Source organism: Musca autumnalis, unplaced genomic scaffold, assembly GCF_047663935.1.
Source record: "Musca autumnalis isolate F117 unplaced genomic scaffold, ASM4766393v1 scaffold_4, whole genome shotgun sequence".
Taxonomy (NCBI): domain Eukaryota; kingdom Metazoa; phylum Arthropoda; class Insecta; order Diptera; family Muscidae; genus Musca; species Musca autumnalis.
The window spans coordinates 7,425,028-7,448,655 of NW_027411977.1; the positions used below are offsets into that span (position 1 = coordinate 7,425,028).

Genomic DNA, 23,628 nt, shown 5'->3' on the forward strand with positions numbered 1-23,628 from the left:
CTTCCAAATTCTTTAGCTCCTCTTCACTTGGGATTTCCACAACAAATGTATTTATCCATTATTATTAATAAACCGATGTAAAGCTTCAACTTAGTTCCATAGGTTCTTCATCCCTTCATTTGCCTGTGGACAGTGTTATTTCAGTAATATCTTCAAGGCACCACATCTGTCCATATCTGCTCCAATCATTCAATCTCGTATTACACATGATACATACAGGTTCACACCTTCGCTAAAATCGTGCTCACGATAGCTTTTGATGTGAGTTTATTCCAAATAAAGATCAGGTGTGAATATGCGCTGTATGTGTCCACTCCTTAGGTATCTTCCAAATAAACTGTGGCGAAAGTACAGTTAAAGGTCACGTCTCGCATAGTTTAAGAAAATTTTCGCGACAGGGTTTCAAAAGTACAATTTGTTGGGGTCCATATTTCCTAAGATTATAAAAACCCCTTGCCTTGAGTAACCGATGTGACGAAAACTTTGCACGTCGCAAAATTTATTTCAAACGTACATCAAGTTCCAAGAAGGTGTATATCGGACAACACCTCATAAAAGCTCGAATTTTTAACATTCGTGATGTTTAAGGGCTGTTCTAGGATAGTTTTGAAATTTTTACCGAAGGTACTCCATGTGGCTCTATTTACAGGGATATAATGTTTTTCGTGGGCGTGTCCATATTTCCTGATCAATCGGAAGCCTTAAAAATTCTACGGTGACCAACTAAAATGGCTAGTAGACATGTTAACTATTGAAAGGAGTGATACACAATGATCCAACCTTGGTACATTGTAATATTTCTCTAAAAGTTCATTTTCATTTCATTATTGATTGTATCGGACATGCTTCTTGACATAACGAGCCAAAAGTTGTAAAAAAATCCAGTAACATAATGACTCCCAAAACAAGTTCGATTAATTTTTTCAGGTATCTCATCAACAAAAATTGAAAAAAAAAATTGAAAAATAATAACAGTGTTTTATTTATAAATGCACTAAAAATAAAAAAATAATTTTTCGCTTAGTATATTCTTCTTCATGATGGAATATCTAAAATAATACGGTTGCATTTAAATTAAAAACTTTTTAGTGAATAAAGTGAAGTTTAATAATAATATTTAGTAAATACATTTTTTGACCACTGAGAAGTCCATAAACAATTTAGGCCAACAATGTAGATAAAAACTTTAAATTGCCTGAAATCGAGTGGTACCGTTATATGGGGGCTACTCAAAATCTGACCCATGTCTGGTGGGGACGTTTCCGTACCATTGGGAACTTTAAACGCCAAGCTACAATCAATTCGACCTAAAAATCTAGATAAAATCCTAAAACAACTGAAATCGGCTGAACCGCTATATGGGGGCTATAGGAAAAAAATGGACCCATATTGGTTTTGGTTTCATGTTCATATATTGTCATCCAAATCTATAAAGTGTGCAAAGTTTTATTTCGATTAGTCAACTGCCACTGCGTTAAAAATTAGTTACTAGATTTGAACTAAACAGACAACAAAGCAAGTTAAATAAAACTCTGTAAAAATAGTAGACTCTTACAGCGGAGCAATAGATTTTAATAGGTCAATCGGTTAAATATGAGAGCAATATTTTTCAAGCTCTGTTATGAAGAGTGATATAAAACACATTTTATTCCTCTTTCCTTCCTAATATCCTTAGTCAGAAGTTTTTGAAGTATAATGGGAATAAATCACACGGCGAATTATTATTCCCAGAACTAAGGCAAAACTTAAAATACTATAAGATTCTCATAAAAATCTCTTTCGGTGGTAATGGAAAATAAATTCAACAAACTCAATTTTGAACACGACTTGAACTGTAACCTGTCTTACTTTTTTAATAAGTTAGGACCAAAGCTTCATTAAATCTTCTAGGTAATTATCTTTCGAGTAATCTTTCCACTAAAGTATATTTTTGTAAGAAAACTAAACACTATAATGACACTTTAAAGAACAAAGTGTTTTTGGTGTTTTCATACTTTTGATCAAAACACAATAAAGTGGCATGAAAACAAAGTAAAATTTTATCTCTTTGACGTAATTACTACAATTCTGTTTTGAAATTACCTGCTAGACTTGTAATTAACACAGTGTGATGTGATGTGGCAATGAAAGTAGATCAGATATTCTTGAATAAAAGTTATTGTTGTCTTTTAAAGTTTTAAATTCAGTTGTAGTTAAATATGTAAAACATTTCTTATGGTTATGCTAATGAATGTAAACAATACACACATGTAGTCATGTATATGTTTTGTTTAATATTATCTAATTTAGTTATTATAAATAAATTTGTTTAAGATGAACAAATTTATTGTTTTGTTAAACAAGTTTTTATTGTTGTTAAAAACAAATTAAAACATATTTTATAATTGAGTTTTATATCAATGCCAATGTCGTTCATCCTTCTCTGATGTGAACAGGAACTAAACGATAAATCATAAATTATCGTTTGAGTTTTTTTATCGCTTTGAATGAATGACAGCCAATTTGGAGATGTCGATTTTGAGCACCTGTGCTTTTTTGTGCTTAGTGTGTTTCTTTTTTTCGTAATAAATAATTTGATTTATTAATTTTATAATACAAAGACAGTATTAATAGTCAACGAAAAATTGGAAATTGAACAGATATAAAAAATAATACCAAAATAGTTGTAAAATATAATCAGATAACATCACATTTTCTTTCAATGGTTACAAAAAATACCCCTCAGCATAATGTCGGGTTGAGGGCGGAGTACTTCCCCTATACCTACGGTGACCAACCGTACTCTATTATAGAGTACAGTACTCTATTTTATGCGTTCGAACTCTATTTTTTTAAAGTACTCTATTTGTCCTCTATTTTCATTGGACGTACTCTATGTCCTCTATTTTGATTTGCTTTACAAATACATGTGAATTAGGGTGACCCAAAAAATTAAATATCTTTTTTTGGTTTTCCTACCCCCATATTTTTCATTTGATCCAAAAACCTTATATATGATATTTTATGTCGGTGGGTTAAGGTTAACCCGTTCCAACCTAGCGATCATTGTTTCCATAGTAACTTGTATGGGAACAAGTCGTTTTTTTAATGAAAGAAAGTTTTCACCCACTTGTTGTTATTGTTACCGTCGACCGTTTTTGCATTACAAGATTTATCACAAAGGCGCATTTTCACCAAAATTCTCTAAATGCTAAAATCGGACTTTGATATAGCAAGTTAGGGCCCAAAATACCAAAAATCGGCCAACATTTGAGCTATATCAAAATCCGATTCGATTTACAAAATTTTTTTGTAGAAATCGTTTTTTTTAGTCACAATAATGACAATTTTTCATCGATCGGACCAATTTTGCCCATCGACTCGTTATTTTTTGCAACATATTCTATACTACCTATACCTTATAGCGAGCCAATATTTTTTTAAAATTTGTATTACAAAATTTTCGTTCTCTTTTTTAGCCTATGTGTCATCATCATGTACTCTATTTTCATGAAAAAATATTGGTCACCGTACCTATACCCTATTAAAAATGCTATATTTACAATAATTACGAATATATCGGTTTGGAAATTAATTTGCGAGACAATTGTGGTTGTGTCTCCGACCTTATCTACTTATTTGGGACGCAAAAACTTGACCACTCCCACTTTTTAAAATATGTTCCATCTACAAAACTACTGAACCGATTTTCTAGAAATTGTCAGGGAATGTACAGAGGTGGCCCCCGAAACAGGCTACATATTTTATTGAATTTTAGATGGGGCGCGGTACCTCTCTCTATGCAATATTTAAAAAAACGCTATATTTGGAAAAAATACGAATGTATCAGTTTAAAAATTTACGAATTTATATACAATCCAGGTACTTCTATGGGGCCTAAAGACCCGATCACGCATGTTTATACTCTCAGCATTTATGCTAACGAGGGTATATACACTTTCATACGGACAAAATGTGCCTTATCGAAATTATGGTTTTAGACCCCAAGTTTGTTTGGACGAAATGTGCTTCAGACAATTTGGAGTCGATTTAGCAATGTCCGTCCGTCTGGCTGGCTCTCGAACGGATGAACTAAATTTTTCCAAAGTTTGGCTTTCGTAATATTTTGTCCAAACTTAGTTTAAGTTCGAAGATGGGCCATATTGGTCCACTCCTTCAGGTACCTCCCCAACAAAAGTTCGAAAATGTTTGTGCGTACGATAACTCTTGAAGGGAGTAACCTATTTGGTCCATACTTTGCACATCGTGAAATGTCTACCAGACGTAGATGAGATTCCAATACGGACTCAATCGGTCCACTCCTTCGGGTACCTCCCACACAAAATTTCTGATAGGTTCAGTTTAGGGCCTGCTCTCGAATCGCTTTGGTTTTTGTTATAGCAGCTTGTATTCACTGCCCCCCATACGACGGTACAAGTTTCATCAGGGGCAAGTCCATACTTCCTGAGGAAATAGGCTGAAGTATGCAAAAAACCCTATGACACCGTGTGTAGTGGTTGGAGCGCAAGATAACTCTCGAACGGATCTGCCGATTCGGTCCAACATTTGGCTTTCGTAATATGTTGTCCAAACTTAGTTTAAGTTCGAAGATAAGCCATATTGGTTCACTCCTTCAGGCACCTCCCCCACAAAAGTTCAAAAATATTCGTAAAAATTCTGCGTGCGTCTAACCCGTCAAGGGTTAGACGGGAGTGACCGATTTAGTCCATACTTTACACAGCCTAATATGTCTACAAAATATAGATCAGGTTCGAATATGGACACTATTTGTCTACTCCTTCGGGTACCTCCTACACAAAATTTCTTATAAGTTTACTTTAAGATCTGCTCTCGAATCACATCGATTTTTTTTGAAACAATTTGTATACGCTGCCTTTATTACGACGGTAAAAGCTTTTTCAGGGACAAGTCCATACTTCTCGAGAAAATAGCCCCAGAGTTGTAAAAACACCTATGGCACCAAATGTAGTGGCTGTAGAGCATGGTAACTCTCGAACTGATCAACCGATTCCAAAAGTTATACGATGACCCACTGAAATGACAAATGGGCGCGATATCTATCGAAAAGATATAACCATTCCTTTAAGTACCTCCGTCGCAACACTTTTGAATTTAAATCCTAATCCACATTTTTTCGGCAAGTTCAAATGTCCAAAAAGGGCCACAAAATTCTGAAAGGGCCTTTAAAAGATTCGATCTGTCCGTAGAAGAAAGTTTCAATTCACATAGGCTGAAGGTATATCTCTGTCGGCAAAGCCGACTGACACTTTCTTACTTGTTTTTTAAATATGTTATATATCCAATACTACTGAAGCAATTTCCATGAAAATGTATATTTTATGAATGTCGAGGAGGTGAGGTACCTTCCCCACGCCTTTCTTTTAAGAGCTGTATGTATAAACCAAACCTATGATTATATCAGTTTCAGCATACATTTTTGGAGACAATGGGGTTGTGTGTATACTAGGTACATATTTGGAGCCAAATTGCCGGGCCACACCCACTTTTATATATTGAAAACTAATGACCACGACCACTTTTTTCAATACATTATTTTTTGAAAACTACTGAACTTAATTTCATGCAATTTTCAGAAAATGTTCAGAAATGTCCCGTGGTCCAAAATGGCCTTTATTTATAGACGAATTTCAGGGGCTTATTGTTCTATAATCGCTATATTTGCTAATCTTATGAGTGCATCGGCTTGCAAAATAATTTTCGAGACAAAGGAGGTCGCGCCTCCGATCATGAAAAACTACATATTTACAAATTTCCTTAAATGGTGAGTTTCAACGGTCCATCAGCCATGAACAACTAAAACATATAAGTCTCACTAAGCGGGAGAATGCGATTTAACCATTTTTTAAAGTTTTTATAACTAGATCGCTTTAGTAGAAAGACAGGGGACCTGGGCGAAAAAAAAACCGACAAAGTCCATATGATAACAGAAAGGTTACAAACCTGTGGATACATTTAAAATCCTCCTCGGTTTGACAATGGGCCGAAGAAGTGAGGTAGAAAATACCAATTTTTGAATTTTGAAGCATAAAGTCCACAAAAAGTTGTCATTAAAACTCATTACGACGGACCAGCAACGCGGACCGGGATCTGCTAGTTATCTATAAAATCGAATAGCAAAATAATATATTTTGACCTATAAATCTTAGTACTTCATTTTGGTTTTAATTTGTACATGTTTGTAGTTGCAATCAACACTATTTCTATGTATTTCTAAAGTACACAAATGACCAATAATGTTATGGTTTTTCTAATATGCTCTACAAATGTTTAATTGTTATTATCCCACGTTACAATATGACAGCAATAGTGACTCTTCTGCACACTCTCCCCCTCAAACATTTTGTTATTTTTTAATCTATGTAGATTTCTATGCACGAATTGACTTTTTGATTACAATTCCAAATCATTTCACATTGACATATTTTTACCACCACATTGTAGTCGTGCATTTTGTATTTGCTTCAATTTTTAGCTTGTTGACGGTGGCGGTGGCGGCTGGCTGTTTAGCATTTGCTTTTTTAATCATTTTTGATTCTTGTTCTCCTTTCATTTTCAGTTATTTTTTGCACTGGTTAATGTTTGCTTATCTTTTAGCAGGCAGCAACAATAAGTGAATGAATGTTGTACTGCTAATCAAAAATAATCGCGAAAAAAGAGGTTCATTGGATGGTAAACATAGGAATGGTAGGCAGGTAGGTAGGTAGGTATGATTATTTTTAAGGTTTTCAACAGAAAGAGGAAATAATGTAGGAAATTGTATATTTGAGTATAAAATAAATAAAAAAACAGGTTTTGATACATTCGGGTCATTATCGAGAGAAGTATGAATAATAGGGTGAGGGCGATTTAAACACCTTATTAGGCGTTTCAAATTCCTGGGATTGCACTGAGCAAAAAATCCACTAGACCCTACGTCTATGGCGAAAATCTAACCTCCCGATAGAGGCTTTTTATCCACAAGGCAAAAACTGCCTGAAGGAACGTTCCAATGCTTTTGAGATGTACTGGAGAGTCCTTAATTAGTGTCCTGGCTAAAATTTTTGTCTTAGTGTTGGATCGAAAATCTCAATAATAAAATAATAATAATGTTCCACAAACATCCCAGAAGGCACAAGGGAGACTTCTCTCATATCAATCAGTGCACCCCGATTCATATTAGTATTATGATATCGGACCTACTGTTTATCGCCGATTCCGAACGGCGTATCTTACGACACCACTTGTAGAGAAGTTTTACATGGCTGAAATACTCAGGAAATGTTGCCAACACTACTGAAGGGTATTTTTCCACCGTTGAAAATTTGATGTTGCCTGGCCTGGGAATCGATCCGCAGACTTTCTGAGTGCAAGCACACAAGAAAAATTAACTTAACCAGGGAAAACATTATATCATTGTTAACGGTACCACAAAAATGTATTCGTTACAAATTTGAAAACAATACGGAAATAGCCCTTAAACTAGACTTGAAGCAAACATTTTAAACTTCTGTGGTTTAGGTACCCGAAGCAGACTTTTTGGGAACTTGTTGAAAGTTGGAAGAAATTTTACCATATGCAAAATTGTATTCAACTTAATCTGACATCTAAAATTTTACTATTACCAGCTACACAATCCAAATTTAATAGACCCAATACACGTTCAGTGTTAAGATGTAATTCATCACATTCTCGTTTGAGTTTTCAACTAAACTCCTGTTCACGTTGGGCTAGATGAGGTACCCCATCAATTAAACGTTCCAGTTCTTCATAGATAATATCGTCATGGCTTCCTTGGTCTTTTTGTTCAACAGGACGAACAGCGGAAGCCACACCTGCAAAAACCTTTTCTAAATCTGGGCTAGTCAAAGCCGTTAAATTATAGTTTTGGATACTTGCTGTTGAAGTTTCTTGGCATTCGAGGCAGTCTGTTTGGCCAATGTGAGGGAAGCTCATGGTTTTATTTTGTGTTGGAGTACTGCTGTTCGAATATGCCATTGTTGATAGACTCTTTCGTGAGGTCATTATTACCGAAGTTGTCATGCGTGATTCATGGCTAATGGAGCTGCTTCTGGAATTACGTCCAGTCAAATCTTCCACTCACTTTTGTTTGCGTCTTCTGGGCATGGTCCTGTAGGGACTGGAGGCACTCGATTTTATTTCCATACTGGCCATCATGCTGGAGCGCATTTTGAGGGAACCCAAATCTGGTGTTACGGACAAACCTCTTCTACTTTGGTTGGCACGAGTTGAACCCATACCGGGCCAACGACCATCGTCGGCAGTACATGGTGTACGAGCCCTACTCGAAGACCGAGTACATTGGATCAGTCGTTACTCATCGAGGTAGTACGACTTAACTGGCTGGGTAAGGTATGAGGTTGTTCAGGCTTTGAAGCTGGAGTAGGCGTGCGTGACTGTTCATTGCTGCTGTTGCCGGTTCGACGGTAGGGAGTCAAACAACTGGAATTTGTTGTCTTTGAATTGTTGTGGACCTTGTCATTTAAACGATCTCTCATTTGTTGGCTGGTTCCATGGCTGGGGCGTGGCAAGGATACGGCTCTTTTCAGACCACTTGAACGTGGCTTCGATGGAGTCGACGAGGCATTGGCACTGGGTGAATTTACTGCCCCGTCCTTCGCTGCAGCAGATTTAACCGAACTTTTCATTGACAGACTTTCGTGCATCGATGGCTCAAACATGGCCACTTTCTTCTTAACGTTGTTGTGATTAGGCACACGGCGCACTGTCATACTGGTGGGACCAGCCACCGAACTACTCTCACTGCCATTCTCACTGCAACACTCGTAGCTATTCAACGAGGAACGGCCATTTATATTTGTCATTGTAGCCGTCGTCGTTGACACCACCAAGACACCGTGGCCCATCGGAACTACAACTGATCATACTCGAGTTGCAAGACAAATTAACACCGACCGGTTCATCTAGGCCACCCTGGCTGCTGGCATAGCCACCACTTTGGCTACTCAAAGCCCTCTGTGGAGTGACATTAACATTGCTGGCAATTTCTACGCCACTGTCACTTCCATTGTGGTAATTATGACGTAGATTGTTGTGATTGTTGAGCATCGGCGTCCTCATTGTCCACATCTAGGCTATGCAGTTGCAGGTGGAAGTATCCGAACAAGTATCCATCTTCGAACGGTTCATCCATTCGAAATTTATGATGCACAACGCACAGACGGACGTACGGGCAGGGCTAAATAGACGGAAATCGACCTTCGATCTATCTACTTGTTAAGTTGAAAAAAGTTGACAAAAAAGTATAAAAAGTTCTAAAATCTATAACGAATCCAACTCTTGTAAAATTATGCGAATTTTAAGGTTTCCATCAAAACCCTCTTCTTAACATAAATGTAGAAAAAACTTACACATACATGCTCTGTTTCAGAACCTGCAAGAAGCTACTATTTTTTACTACGATAAAAAAAAATAGTAATAATTATTAGATTCTTGCAGTTCTGGAACAGACAAATAAAATGATATAAATTTTCAAATAGTAAAACTTAATGATTCATTCAGTTCTTGAACAGACCAAAAATGTCATAAATGTATGTATTCATATAGTGCCATCACTGAATCGACAGTTTTTTCTGATTTAATTGGAAACACGTTTTTCGATAAGTATACAAGTTGCTGAACCTCACTGTCCCACTGTGTTGTGATAAATAACAAAAAATATATTCTGCTAAAACGTTTGTGACGTGGGATAGGTGACACATTTGCATTGTGTCTGGCAAAGTTAAATACATTTTTTATTGCAGTTCAAGGATATATCATTTTAATTTGTAAATTACCAACCATTGTGTTAAATTATTTTCTAAATAAAGAACATAGATTAGAGTAATAAAAATGCAATATTCAATCATAATTTATTCGGATAATAACTGGCATTATTTTAAATGCATTTGTAACATTTAATATGTTTCATGATAATGTCAGCTGTTTTCTATTATCAGCTATTTGTGTTAGAAATCACCACCAAATGACTGTGTGTATGAATTTCTTATCAGATTTGCAAAAAGTTAGTAAATGGTTCACAAATGTATGTGACGTTTGTATATATCACTTGAAGTGTCACTTTTTCTCTTAGATAAGATTGATTTCAAAGAAAATGTTTTGAATCAAAAATGTATTTATATTTTTTGTATGATTTATTATCATTTTTTGAAGTTAACAGCTGAGCCAGTAATATTCGTGCTGCTAAATTACGATTTTCTGTATGTTTGCATTTCTAATATGTTTTTGTTTTTAAATCTCAAAACTAAACAAAAAATTATCCAGACTAATAAGTTAAATTTGATAATTTCTTTTACAAAATACATATTCCTAGAATTATTCACTCTAGAGTACATTAAAAATTCGAACAATTGGGAAGGCATGGGAACCAGAGAAACACTTTTTTCTAAACAGACATTTTGACAAAAATGTTGAAATGACCAAAGAGATATAATTTTCGAAAACATGCTCCCTGATAAAATGATTCATTTTTTATCACAATTTGTTCAAGATGAATTGTCGATCGGTCCATTAAATGTCACACCAACTGATCTCCCTCATCTTCGGGATAAATAGGAGGTGAAGATCAATTATCCCTTGATATAAAGATTTTGGCACATGAGCATATTAAAAGTGACATAAATATTAGCTTGAAAGTTATTAACACACCATTGATTTGAAACAAATACTAATATTTTCACGGAATAAAAAAACATGTTTTTAAATTTGCTTCTTCAGAATACCTAATGTTACCATTATCTCACAATTACACAGTTTGTGCTGATTATATTAACCGCAAATATTTTAATACCGGCTTTTTTAAAAATAAATAAGTACATACCCACAGAGCTGGGAAATCCAAATTGTAGATTACAGTACTCGTACAAAAACCAAAGCAAAGAAAAAAATTCCCTGAAATTACATAGCAAGGTATTTCAAATATTTTTCTACCATTTTCTGTAACAGATTTTACCGAATAACATTTCACACGATAACAGTTAAAAACTAAAATAGCTAGTTTTCAAAACAAATTATGTGTGGCAAATTTAAATTGAATATTTAACCTTCCCATCAACACATAAAACGACAAGAAATCTGTTAAAAGTTGTCACCTTTTTGGGTTATAAAAAAACAGACAATCTGACAATAGCTTATTAAAAACTCCGCACAAATTTAGCATTGAATTGTTAAGAATGAAATAAATTCGTTCTTTGTTTTGTTTTTGTAAAACATTTTTTCTATGATTATGCTAATGACAATTTTTATTTCTTCATTCGATCTTCATGAACAGTTAATGTAAAAAAAAATATATTCCAAAATAAGACCGCTGCGGGTCAGATAATATTTCACTTTTCACGGCTTGAGTAGTCTATTGTCTTCTGTTTTTTTGGTAAGAAACAAAACTGTGTGAATTTTAACAATCATAAATTAAGCTAAACTGAATTATTCTTTATTTGCAAATTGTATTGAATTGAGTTAAACTAGTTTCCATGGAGAACTAGGTTCTATTGTTTAATTGTTTATTGTTTAGACAATGCCGCAATCATTTACACCTGGAGGAATTTTCATAAAAGAAAAGATGCCACTTTTGTTGTATGACAATTTTGGAAAGGAAATATGTATTTATGTTTCATATTGTTTTAGATATCACAAAAGATGTGAATCGTGGATTTGTTATTTATAAAAATTTCTGACACGCAAGGCAAAGATTCGCATTTTAAGAAGTAACTGATAGCAGCTGGCTTCAAAATCGAAGATATTGTTTATATTTTTAGATGCGAAAAGTTTGGGACTTTACTTACTTACTTAGCGGGCCCATTACAGAACATTTGTTCCATAGGCCGAACTAAGAAAAGATCTCCATTTCTCTCTAGTTGTTGCTTCGCACTCTGGAATACCGCGCCTTTTCATCTCTTCATCCACGTGTTTGCGCCATCTATTCCTTGGCCTGCCAATTCTGCGTGCACCGCCAAGCGGTCCGTATTTATACGCCTTTTTAGCGGGTTCATCTTCGCTCATTCTTATGATATGACCTAACCAACGCAATCGCTGCATCTCGATACGTTTAACAATATTGATGTCGTTGTATAGCAGATACAGCTCGTGGTTCATGCGACGTCGATATTCACCGTCAACGCACAGTATACTCAGGTTCCAATCGTCGGGTACTCGTTCTTCCTAACTAGTGCTAACTAGTTGATGAATACACCTTATCAGCGTGTCGCCTCCGGTTTTGAACAGCTCGGCTGGTAAGCCATCGGCAGCAGGCCTTATTATTCTTCAGCCGATTTTTTGCTTTCTTTACCTCATCTTGGCTGGGCGGTATAGATTCAATACCATCTTCTGGGATTGAATCTGTGGTATCTTCGTCGTCTTCGCTGCTATTTTGAAAAATGTTCTTTCCATATCCTGAGCACACTATCTGTATCAGTTACCCAATTACCTTGCTAGTCTCTACAGCAGAATGTGCCTGTACCAAAGCCATCAGTTTGATGCTTGACTCTTTGGTAGAATTTTCGGACTTCATTCTGGTTCCTGTACATCTCGATTTTTTTCACACTCCCGCTTTTCCATCTCTCTCTTTTTCCTGCGGAAAAGACGTTACTCCTCTCTCCTTTTCTCCCGATATCTCTCTCGTTCCGCATTTTTCTCTTCGGTAGCAGCACGACACTCCTGATCATACCATGGATTCCTTGGTGGAGGTCTCTGGTATCCAAGTATGGATTTTGCGGCTGTTTGCATGGAGTGGGCAATACTTTGCCATTGCGCTGATATGTTATCGGGATGAGGAGTGCTTTGATTAAGCAATTGGGCTAGTTGATGTGGCTATCTGTTGTGATTGCAGTTTACCGATGTCTAACTTTCGTGTTGTGTCTGTTCGTACTTTGTTTGCTACGTTTAACCGGGTGCGTACCTTTGCTGCAACAAGGTAGTGGTCCGAGTCTATGTTTGCTCCTCGGAACGAACGCACATCCAACACGCTCGATGAATGTCTTCCATCTATCACCACGTGATCAATTTGATTTCTTGTTTTCTGATCTGGAGACAGCCAGGTGCCCTTATGGATGTCGAGATGTTGAAATGTGTTGCTGCTAACTACCATGTTTTTTGCCGCTGCTAAGTCTATCAGCCTCATACCATTGTCAGATGTTTCACTGTGGAGACTGAATTTTCCGACTGTTGCGCCAAAGATATTTTCCTTTCCAATTTTGGCATTAAAATCGCCTAGAATAATTTTAATGTCATGGGCAGGACAACGGTCATATGTTTCTTCTAAGCGCTCATAAAATATATCTTTGGTCTGTTCGTCCTTTTCTTCAGTGGGAGCATGAGCGCAAATAAAGCTGATGTTGAAGAATTTTGCTTTTAATCGAATTGCAGCGAGTCTTTCATTCACTGGGTTGAAGCTGGAGACCAGATGTTTTAACCTCCGACCAACTACAAATCCGCAACTAAACTCATGCTTTGTGTCATGGCAGCTATAATACAGTGTGTCACCTTTAGGTGTTGTTGTGACGACTTTCCCGTTCCATCGTATTTCCTGTATGACAGTAATGTCGCCCTTGTACTTTTCCAGTACATCTGCCAATGCGTAAACTGCACCTTCTCTATAAAGAGTGCGAACATTCCATGTGCAGATTCGCAGATCATGGTCCTTAAAACGTTTGCGGGGGTCCTCAACCTTAGGGGGATTTATTTTTCTTTTCTTTTTTCATAGTAGGCTGCTTTTTCTAGGGGAGGGTTACTAACCCTGCGCCCAAACCCAAGTTTTTAACGTTCTTATGGGTGAATGCGCGGCACATTTTAGCTTACTACTTTTAACTGGTATTAAATGCAGCTACCCCAGGTTTGGGACTTTAAAATAGTAAAATTTGCAGTCTGATTGGACAATGCACATCTGCACAGCTGCGCGTTACATGTACTTTGCTGTAGATAAAAGTTAATAAATCAGGTCTCCAACTTTTCCCATCACACGATTGTGTTTGTTCACACTGACAGCAGTCCTGAATATGAGGCTAGATACACACCTATTTCGAATTGAACCGATTCAACTGATTAAAGTAAATTGCATAAATAAACCATAATTCTCTTTGACCAACTTTGGATATCGTTTAAGTACTATGATTGGATTCAGGAATGTGGGAATGCCTAAATTCAATTCTTAGCTAAGTTTGTTGGAATATTTTGTGTGAATATAACGTGCCTAGAGTTAATCACAATTTTTTTACGCAAAAAACCTCAACACCGCGCACACTTTTAAAAGTAATCCTTTAACGTTTCCACTATGTAAACTACGGCATCCTTTGCCAAACGAAAATACGCCTCAAATCTAAACTAATTTACTGATTATACAGATTTTTCCGACATGAGCATTAACTTTCAGGGCAATGCTCCAATGGATTCAACTTGTCCCTCAAATTTCTTCTAATAGATGGAATATCCTTTACATTTTTCATCATCAAAAAATAATTCCACTGAACTTATCATTTTAAAATAGATTTTTTTCCGAATTCTGTGTTTTGGATGGAATATAGAGTTCACAAGTTTGAAAAATACATTGATCGATAACACGTTTATCGATCACCCAGTTGGGTTGACATCCATAATACAACATTTCATCTCAGTCGCGCTGGCAATTAACAACGCAACTCAAGTTTAGTGACAATGCATAATCAACCCCTAATTTACAATTCCTAACAAAAACGAGGGCAATATAGCAATAACCTGACTGAAATATAATGAGACAGCAGGAATCGACGAGTTGGCAACCGAACCTGCTTAATTCCATAGCCAAAACGATGATAAACTGTATGTCTGGCAAAAAATGCACACCCGACATAAAAGGAGAGGTTTGTAGTGGAGAACCAAACCTCTTCTTTTATGTTGGGTATCGTTTAGATAGCGTTGGAAAGATATTGCTAGTTCTGTTTTTATCCCCTTAGTCTTTAGGGTATATACTCCTTAACACAATCAACAAGAAAGAAAGTATCAGGCAGCAGTGCCGACAGAGATATACCCTCAGCCTCGGACCTAAAGAATAGAAGCAAATACAATACTTCTGACGTTTATAGTTTCTTTTCTTTTAATTTTTGGTACAATTTCTCAGATTGTACAGTTAAAAAAATTTGTACTGTTTTAACAAGGGCCGCATACATCTTGCCAAAAATTTAAAAACTATCCCAGAGGATTTCTAAACCTGCGCTCTTTCTAAAATTTGTGTGGGAGGTACCCAAAAGAGTGGTCCGATGCATTCGATATTCGGGCATAATTCGAGGCTGTAAGACATAATACGATGTACGACGTTTGTACCACATCTGTTTCTCCCTTCAAGGGTTATCTTACGTTCTACCAAATTTAGTTGGGGCATTATCTCAGGAAGTATGGACTTGCCGTCATAACGCGGCCCGCAAGAATAACTTTTTGGAAAAAATTTCAAAACAATCCGAGATGAGCCGTTGCACTGCACTTTTCAGAAATTTTGTGTGAGAGGACGAAGGACGGGACAGATACAGTCCATATTTTAACCTCATACAAGACTAGATGAAATAATACGACGTGCAAAATTTGGACAAATCAGAAACGAGAACTTTTTTGCGGATTTGCCATTTTATGATGCCAATGTTTCTTGGAGCTTTTATGCCATTATCTCAGGAAGTTTGGACTTGCCCCCGAAAATTATGCCGTCGTAAAGAGGGCTGAAAGGATATTCTGCTGAAAAATGTCAAAGTGATCCGAGAGGAGCTTTTATACTTAATTTTTTCCGAATTTTGTGTGGGAGGTACCCGAAGGAGTGGACCGATATAGTCCATATTCGAACCCTATGTATGCCAGAAAGTTATCGTGCGCTGCATTTTAGCGAACACTTTTGAACTTTTGTGGGGGAGGTACCGGAAGGAGTGGACCGATATGACCCATCATCGAACTTAAACTTAGTTTGGACAAAATATTACGAATGCCAAATTTTGGACCCGATCGGCTGCTTCGTTCAAGAGTTATCGTGCGCACCAGCCAAACATTGCTCAATCGACTCCAAATTGTCTAAAACTGATTTCGTCCAAAACATACTTGGGGTCTTCAGTTTACTAGGCGTTTACACACAGACAGTATTGGCAAGACAATAGCATAGTTACAAACCATTTTCACCAATATATTCATACTTTTCTCTATATATGGCACAAGGTTTTGGTGGCACACAAATAGTTACACCAGCTTCCAAACACACGCAGAAACTTCAACTTCTTCCGTTTAAAAAAGTTTATCTTGATGCCAATATGATGGAAGCAGTAGAAGTATGCATGATCACTAAATCATCTGCGGAAGAATATGCCCAGATTTTCGGAGTTCCAGAGGACATCAATTAACTGAGCGAAGAAATAGAGAAAATGATTATGAACATGACACATGTGACACCTCGTCTGAAATTATGGAATATGATAGGCAGTGGGAGATAGACACGGAAACCATACGACGACAAATAGAAAAAGAATTCAAGGAATCAATTATATCAGCCGCTACTTTTTGCAAACGGACGGATTCTCCATCTTCAGTCTCCGCTAAAAAGTTTGGCCTGAAACCTCGAACATTGAGCAGATACTTTTAACAAACGCCTGCCTACATAGGTTTATGAGAAATGAGGAGCGACGAGAATCTTCAAGTTTTACCACTTTTTACTCGAAAAGCGTTCCTTTACTTCAGAGACCATACAATTCATATGGGTGCAGTTTACAGCTTTTACTACTTTTGCCGGTTTTACCATTTTCAAAAGCAAAGGAACAGACCAAATATTTGTAAACAAATTATTATCATGTGTCTCTGTTTTAGATCCCGTTTTTAGTTTTGGTGACTGGCATTTAATTTTGTCAAATAATATTGTAACACCACAGACACATTATCTTTTAAAAAAAACTAGTTCGATAATGACAACAATGTAATGATCCATAATTGATAATATTAAAATAATTCTTTATTGAATAAGCTCTACAATATAAAGATTTAAAACCCAGTAGTATGAGTCTTAATATGTCATCACTTTTAACAAGATACCAGCAATTCCCCTGATAATACAGCATTACTTCACAAAATAATTGTTTAAATAAACTAAAGGTTATCAAGGTTTTTTCTTTTATTTTTGACTACCCTGTAAAGGTCAACTTTAAAAATAAATAATAGACAAATATTTATCAAAACAACAGAAACAAAACCCCTTAACGGCACTACAAGAGTTCCTCCAAACCTGGTCATGTTCGTAGAAAGATACAACAAAATCTTAACCCCATCAAAAACATGGCAATAAAGCAAAAAAGTGTTTGATTACCACAACAGAAATACAATGAAAATTAATTGACTTGTCTGCAGACAGCAGTGGCAGCAACAACAACAGAAAGTCATGATAAGATAGGGGAAACAATATTTTCTGGAGTATAGACACGAACAAAACTCCACTTTTCTCCACTCCCTCTCCAATGTTTTCCCTCTCTCTCCCTGCTCACAGAATATAGCAATAATTTCGTGTAGAAATAGGGAGAAAATCAAATAGACAAATGGCAACAACAAAAATTATAAATTGGGGATGAATTGGGAACGTAGAAAACATGGGCAGGTGGATAGATAGGATGTATAGACACAACCGGAATATTCTATGTGGAAAAAAGGGGATTATCCCAAATAATCAAAATGCAGGTTTCTCTAGACTGCAACCAACTATGCAGTGATGCAGCACTGACATGCAGTCAATGTCCTTCGGGACATTTTTCGATTTTATTGGATTTCTTTCGTCTGCTTTTTTGACAATATATTGATGTACTATACCACCCTTAATATGAACACAATAGAACAGGGTATAAATGTATTCATATATGTTTTAATGATATTTTTCCAAATCTCTTTTATTACGACATACTGACACGTTCTACATTACATCTGAACGGCAGGATGCTGTGTGGCATGGTTTTTAAAATATTCCCTCTGTGTGGATAAATGAGGGTCGTTCATTGTCATTATGGACGACAAATATGTGCGATTTTTTGTTTGTTTCTTCAAACCGCTATGGCAAAAAAGAAAGAAAAACAACAACAGTGCATGTCATTTTTATGTTGTTATAACATTAAAACAATTAAGGCACGCACACACACACACATGTATGCCCACAAACACATGCACATCATGCACATATCCTACTTAGAAAATCCGAAAATCCCTATACTGTATGTGCCTTGCCTGGAATTCACTTGGGCAGGCTGTGGCGGGCAGGCAGTTATAGTCAAAGTTACTTGAACACGCACGCACCATGGTTTTTGGAAATTTTCAAGAGGGTAATGTGTAAAAGCAAAGGCTGGAACTAAACAAAGGAGCACACAAAGTTGACAGCTGCACATAAAACTGTCAGGACATGAAAGAGACTGTTGCTGTTGATCCTGTTTTTTAGTCACACTACACACGTATATTATTTTAATATGTACTATGGTCTACAATGGTATTTTTTAAATTACTTTATCTTTGCAAATATTTCTTGCTTCTTACTTTTTTTGAATTTGTTGTTATTCCTTGATTATTGTTGTTGTTGCTATAAACACACATACACATGAGATGTGTCTTCCTTTATTGTTTTCCTTGGGTTTCTTGTTCTTCGACGTCGTTTAAGTCAGCAAACTCACACAAACACAAAAAACAAGAATCTTTTTCTCTCTTGGGGAAAAATCAATTTTCGCTTAGAATAATTTTGCACTTTTCTTTTTGTGTATTTTTCATCTTCATTTAAAAAACAATTTCAGCTTAAACACAATTTATTTTCACAATTTCTATATTTTTACTTTGTTTTTTTCTAAACTTTCAACTTCTTTTCGTTATTTCCGCAAAACAAAACGTTTTTATTTTTCTTTTGCTAATTTGGTTTCCGTTTTCCTCCGTAACAAACTCGCGCGGTTCGGCCAACTTCGTAAACTGACAAATAAAAACTGAAGAAGCAAAGCAAAGAGTGAGTGCTGCCAGACTCATGACAGCCAGACTCATCCACCAAACAAGAGAGCCAGAGATGGAAAACACAATTGCTTTAATTTAACGAGGGGATTTATTATAGATTTACAGGGAAAAACAGGTAGATTTTTGTTTAAGAGGTGGGATTAAAATATAACATCTGGTTTATGACACAGTTTAAGTAAAATAATTCCGTGAGCGAAGGGTAATGTTAAATAATTGTGGTTGATGTAAATCATACTTTTTGTACAGGTAAATCTGTTTGGCCTTTGCGAATATGAAATATGTTAGTCAGCAGTCACACGTACAAAACTTTCGGTAAAGTAAATCTATACATTTTCCTACCCCCTAATGCCCAAAAATTCAATTTACATTACCACAAGTATTGGACGTGTGACAACTGACTTTCGACTTGATAATAGGTTTGTTCCGAAACTGCAAGAAACTACTAATTTTTACTATTTTTTCGATAACATTTTTTCATAACATACAATTGTTATCGTAGTAACAAATAGTAGATTCTTGCAGGTTCTCGAACAATGCAAATAATTCATCAATTCTTGAAATATTAATTTAATTAATTTGCTGATTCCGCTGACTTTATTGTAACTTTTTCATATTTTTTTGCGAAATAACTTAATTTTGAGGAGAGATTTCTACATTTTTTAAAGGATCCAATTAATGGATATTAGTACAATTAATGTTTTAAAAGTAGTAGTAGTAGTTCAGGCATCAATTGCCTAGTTTGTTCTTGAATTTTCATGTTGTTGCTGTAACGCGGCACTTAACGGGCCGTATGTGACGGGGCCTTAATTTAGGTTTTGCCTTAAACATGTGCAAAATTGGTTACAATTAAACAGAAATAGTTCTGGAACACAACTATAAATACCTATCTGACTCTTTGACATGTGGTTGTCGTTTTTAACGCGTGACGCGACTCACAACGGACCGTAAATGCCGGGGCCATGCACTAATGGCGTTGCCTATGCGTTATTCAAAACAAAATACATGTATTTCAAAATTGAAATACATGTACAGTCGGATCTCGATTATCCGTAATGGTGGGGACCGAAGGCATTACGGATAATCGATTTTCCCGGATAATGGAGTAACACTGTTTCTCATATATTTCTAATCAAAAAAAATATGCGTTCTTGGAAATATTTATAAATAAAGCGCAGTACACATTGTCAGTTTTTAGTGCAGATTTTTCGCAATTATCGATAAATGTCCAAACGTCCGTTTCTTGCAGGTTCTGGAACAGAGCATTAACGTGAAATATAAAAGATTGAAACTGTTCTAAAATAATTCATTTGTGCCATGGTAGAACAAATATAAGGTAAAGTAAATACTAAAACAAATACAACTCAACAACAACCACATAGAAATTTGTTTTTGTTTGTAACGCTAGTGTCAAAGTATATGTATGTAAACAAAATAAGAAAATGTCTATAAATTATTTGAATTTAAAAAATTAATAATTTTTCACATTTATTCAATTAAATGTGGAAAACATCAATGAAAATTGGTTACATTTTCAATTTGGATGTTTCCACATTTTTCCACTAAATGCATAATTTCTCGCTGGAGAAGCTGGTTCAATCTTTTGTTTTTGAAATCAAAGAAGCACATGTTTATTAGGGCTATATTTTTTCAAATTTAACAAAATACCTCACATATTAACAAACGTTGTACCGCCTCTATAAGCGGTGTTTTTTATTGTGCGGCTCGTCCTTCGGACTTGGAGGAGGTTACATATCATTGATATGAAGAAGTCTTTCTGGGAAATAGTTTTTTTTCGGAATGATATATTTTTTCCTCAAAAAATAAATATCCCTAATGTACATCGAAATAGAAATAAATATATAAAATGTCGTATGGAATTTGACACTAATGGGTACTTTACACGATATGTTATTTTACATATGTGCTGTCACTTTGCTTATACATTTTTTATTTAAAAAGTGACAACCCATATGTAAAAAACATATCGTGTAAAGTACCCATAACGTTACAACCCAGTTCAGTCAGCTGTGTATTGCTGTTACCTTTTATTGTTCTACCATGCATATGTGCATTGTTTTTGTCCATTGAACTTTGGTCGAATGACTTATAATCCTGGATCATAAAGATTTTCACGGTTGAGCTGAAAACACATCCAACGTTTTGTGTCATTTCTGGTAGATCGATTTTTTAGTTTTTGCATTTATACCCACAAACTTTAGGCTAACTAGGGTATATACACTTTGATACGACTAGAAATGTGCTTCATCGAAATTAAGGGTTTTGGACCCCAAGTATGTTTGGAAGAAATCTGTTGCAGACAATTCGGAGTCTGGCTGACAGGTGCGCACGATAACCCTCGGACGAAGCAACCGATCGGGACCAAAATTTGGCATTCGTAATATTTTCTCCAAACTTAGTTTAAATTCTAAGATGGGTAATATCGGTCCACTTCATCTGGTATCTCCCCCACAAAAGTTCAAAAATTTTCTCTAAAATGTTGCGCACGATAACTCTCGAAGGAATATTACTTCCAGGTATATATCAGGTTCGAATATGGAATATATCGATCCACCCTTGGTGTGCATCCCACATAAAATTCGGGAAAACTTAAGGTTTAAGAGCTCCTCGAGGATCGTTTTGTAATCCTTGCTGTCCCCTTTACGACGGTACAAGTCCATACTTCATGAGATAATGTCCTAAAAGCTACGAGAAACCTTTACGGCACCAACTAAAATATTAAATCGGCGAGCTAACTCTCACAGGGAGTTTCTGATTGGTCCAAACTTTGCACATATTTGGTCTGTTTCTTTACTTTTGAAAATGGTAAAACTGGCAGAAGTGGTAAAAGTTGTAAACAGCTCCCATATGAATTGAATGTTGTCGAGTAAAAAGTGGTAAAAGTTGAAGATTATTGCACGTAAAGGAACAGAGCTAGTATTATTTCATGCAGTCATGTATCAGTGGTGGAATTCTCGTTTTGTGAGTTACCGACAAAAATCGGTAAAATTAAAACGCAAAATTATGAATGAAAGTCCCAATTTACATTAGGCGAGTTTACTTGCGGCAATTGTCAGTTTGTCGGTGAGAGAGGGGGCTGAGAGGCAAAGGGTTACCATATGCCTCACCTCTCTATCCATCAAACTGACAATTGCCGCAAGTAAACTCGCCTAATGTAAATTGGGACAAAAGTATAAATTAAAGTTGCAAACACTCAGAGTGTTCGTTTACTCAAAATTTGTACAAATTGTTAGTCCATAGTCCCAATTTACATTAGGCGAGTTTACTTGCGGCAATTGTCAGTTTGATGGAGAGAGAGGTGAGGTATATGGTAACCCTTTGCCTCTCAACACCCTCTCTCACCCACAAACTGACAGTTGCCGCAAGTAAACTCGCCTAATGTAAATTGGGACATATTTACATTAGGCAATTTTCCTTGCGGCAATTGTCAGTTTGTCGATGAGAGAGGGTGTTGAGAAGCAAGGGGTTACCATATGCCTCACCTCTCTCTCCATCAAAGTCCCAGTTTACATTGGGCGAGTTTACTTGCGGCAATTGTCAGTTTGTGGGTGAGGGAGGGTGCTGAGAGGCAAAGGGTTACCATATACAGTGGCACAGGAAAGTATACATACACCCTACAAAAATGCAGTTTAGGCTAAATCGTTGAGTTTTTTACAGCAACAACTGCACTGTGTGGCTCCTTGGTGACAAAATAACCATAATTACACAAATTTATTTTAATCTAATACGTATATTTAATGCAATTAATTAATGCCCAGGCATTGTATCCGACAATATTACAAGGCAATTCAAGGCCATCTATATGTAATTTGCACCAAAAATTCCGCGGAATCTATTCACTTCCTGAGAAATCTGAGGGAAAACGTGCATTTATCGACGTTCAGGAAGGTATATTATGCACAAAAACAACTTCAAAGCTTTTTAGGGTCTCAAGATTTGCCATCTGATACGAATTTTGTGCTTTTTATAAAGTACAATATCTAAAAACGCAAAAAATTAAGCAAGGGTCAGCTTTAACGAGGCATATATGAAATTTGACCCTAAGTAAAGGCATTTGACCCCCAAAAATTATTGTCTTTTCTCTAAAATATATCTCACACACCCAGAGACATTCGCCAAAACTAAAAAATGTATAAATTTTCCTACTAATTCCATAAATTTTACGATAATACTCGTATTTCCTTGGGGTGTATGTATACTTTTCTGTGTTGTGAAAATTGAATTTCTTTAATTGTATTAAATGTACGTATTAGATTAAAATAAATTTGTGTAATTATGGTTATTTTGTCACCAAGGAGCCACACAGTGCAGTTGTTGCTGTAAAAACCCAACGATTTAGCCGAAACTGCATTTTTGCAGGGTGTATGTATACTTTCCTGTGCCACTGTACCTCACCTCTCTCTCCATCAAACTGACAATTGCCGCAAGTAAACTCGCCTAATGTAAATTGGGACAAACTGGCAATTGCCACAAGAAGAATTGCCTAATATAAACAGGACTTACTGGATGTTGTTCGTTTACTCTACAGTACAATGCAAAAGACCTTAGCCGATTACAAGAACTTACTGAACTTGTACAAATTGTTGAGTAAACGAACACACCTACTGTTGCTAT

The 23,628-nt window shown here is 36.1% G+C and overlaps 1 protein-coding gene across 1 annotated transcript in view; it reads right to left on the reverse strand.

Moving 5' to 3' along the window:
• The window catches only part of corn (microtubule-binding protein cornetto), a 100,255-nt gene extending 81,296 nt beyond the window's left edge, over window positions 1-18,959 (reverse strand). Inside the window, exon 1 of the mRNA XM_073981329.1 lies at window positions 18,538-18,959. The gene's annotated coding sequence lies outside the window, so the exon portion shown is untranslated. The remainder of the gene's footprint in view (window positions 1-18,537) is intronic.
• Between the last annotated feature and the right edge of the window lie 4,669 nt (window positions 18,960-23,628).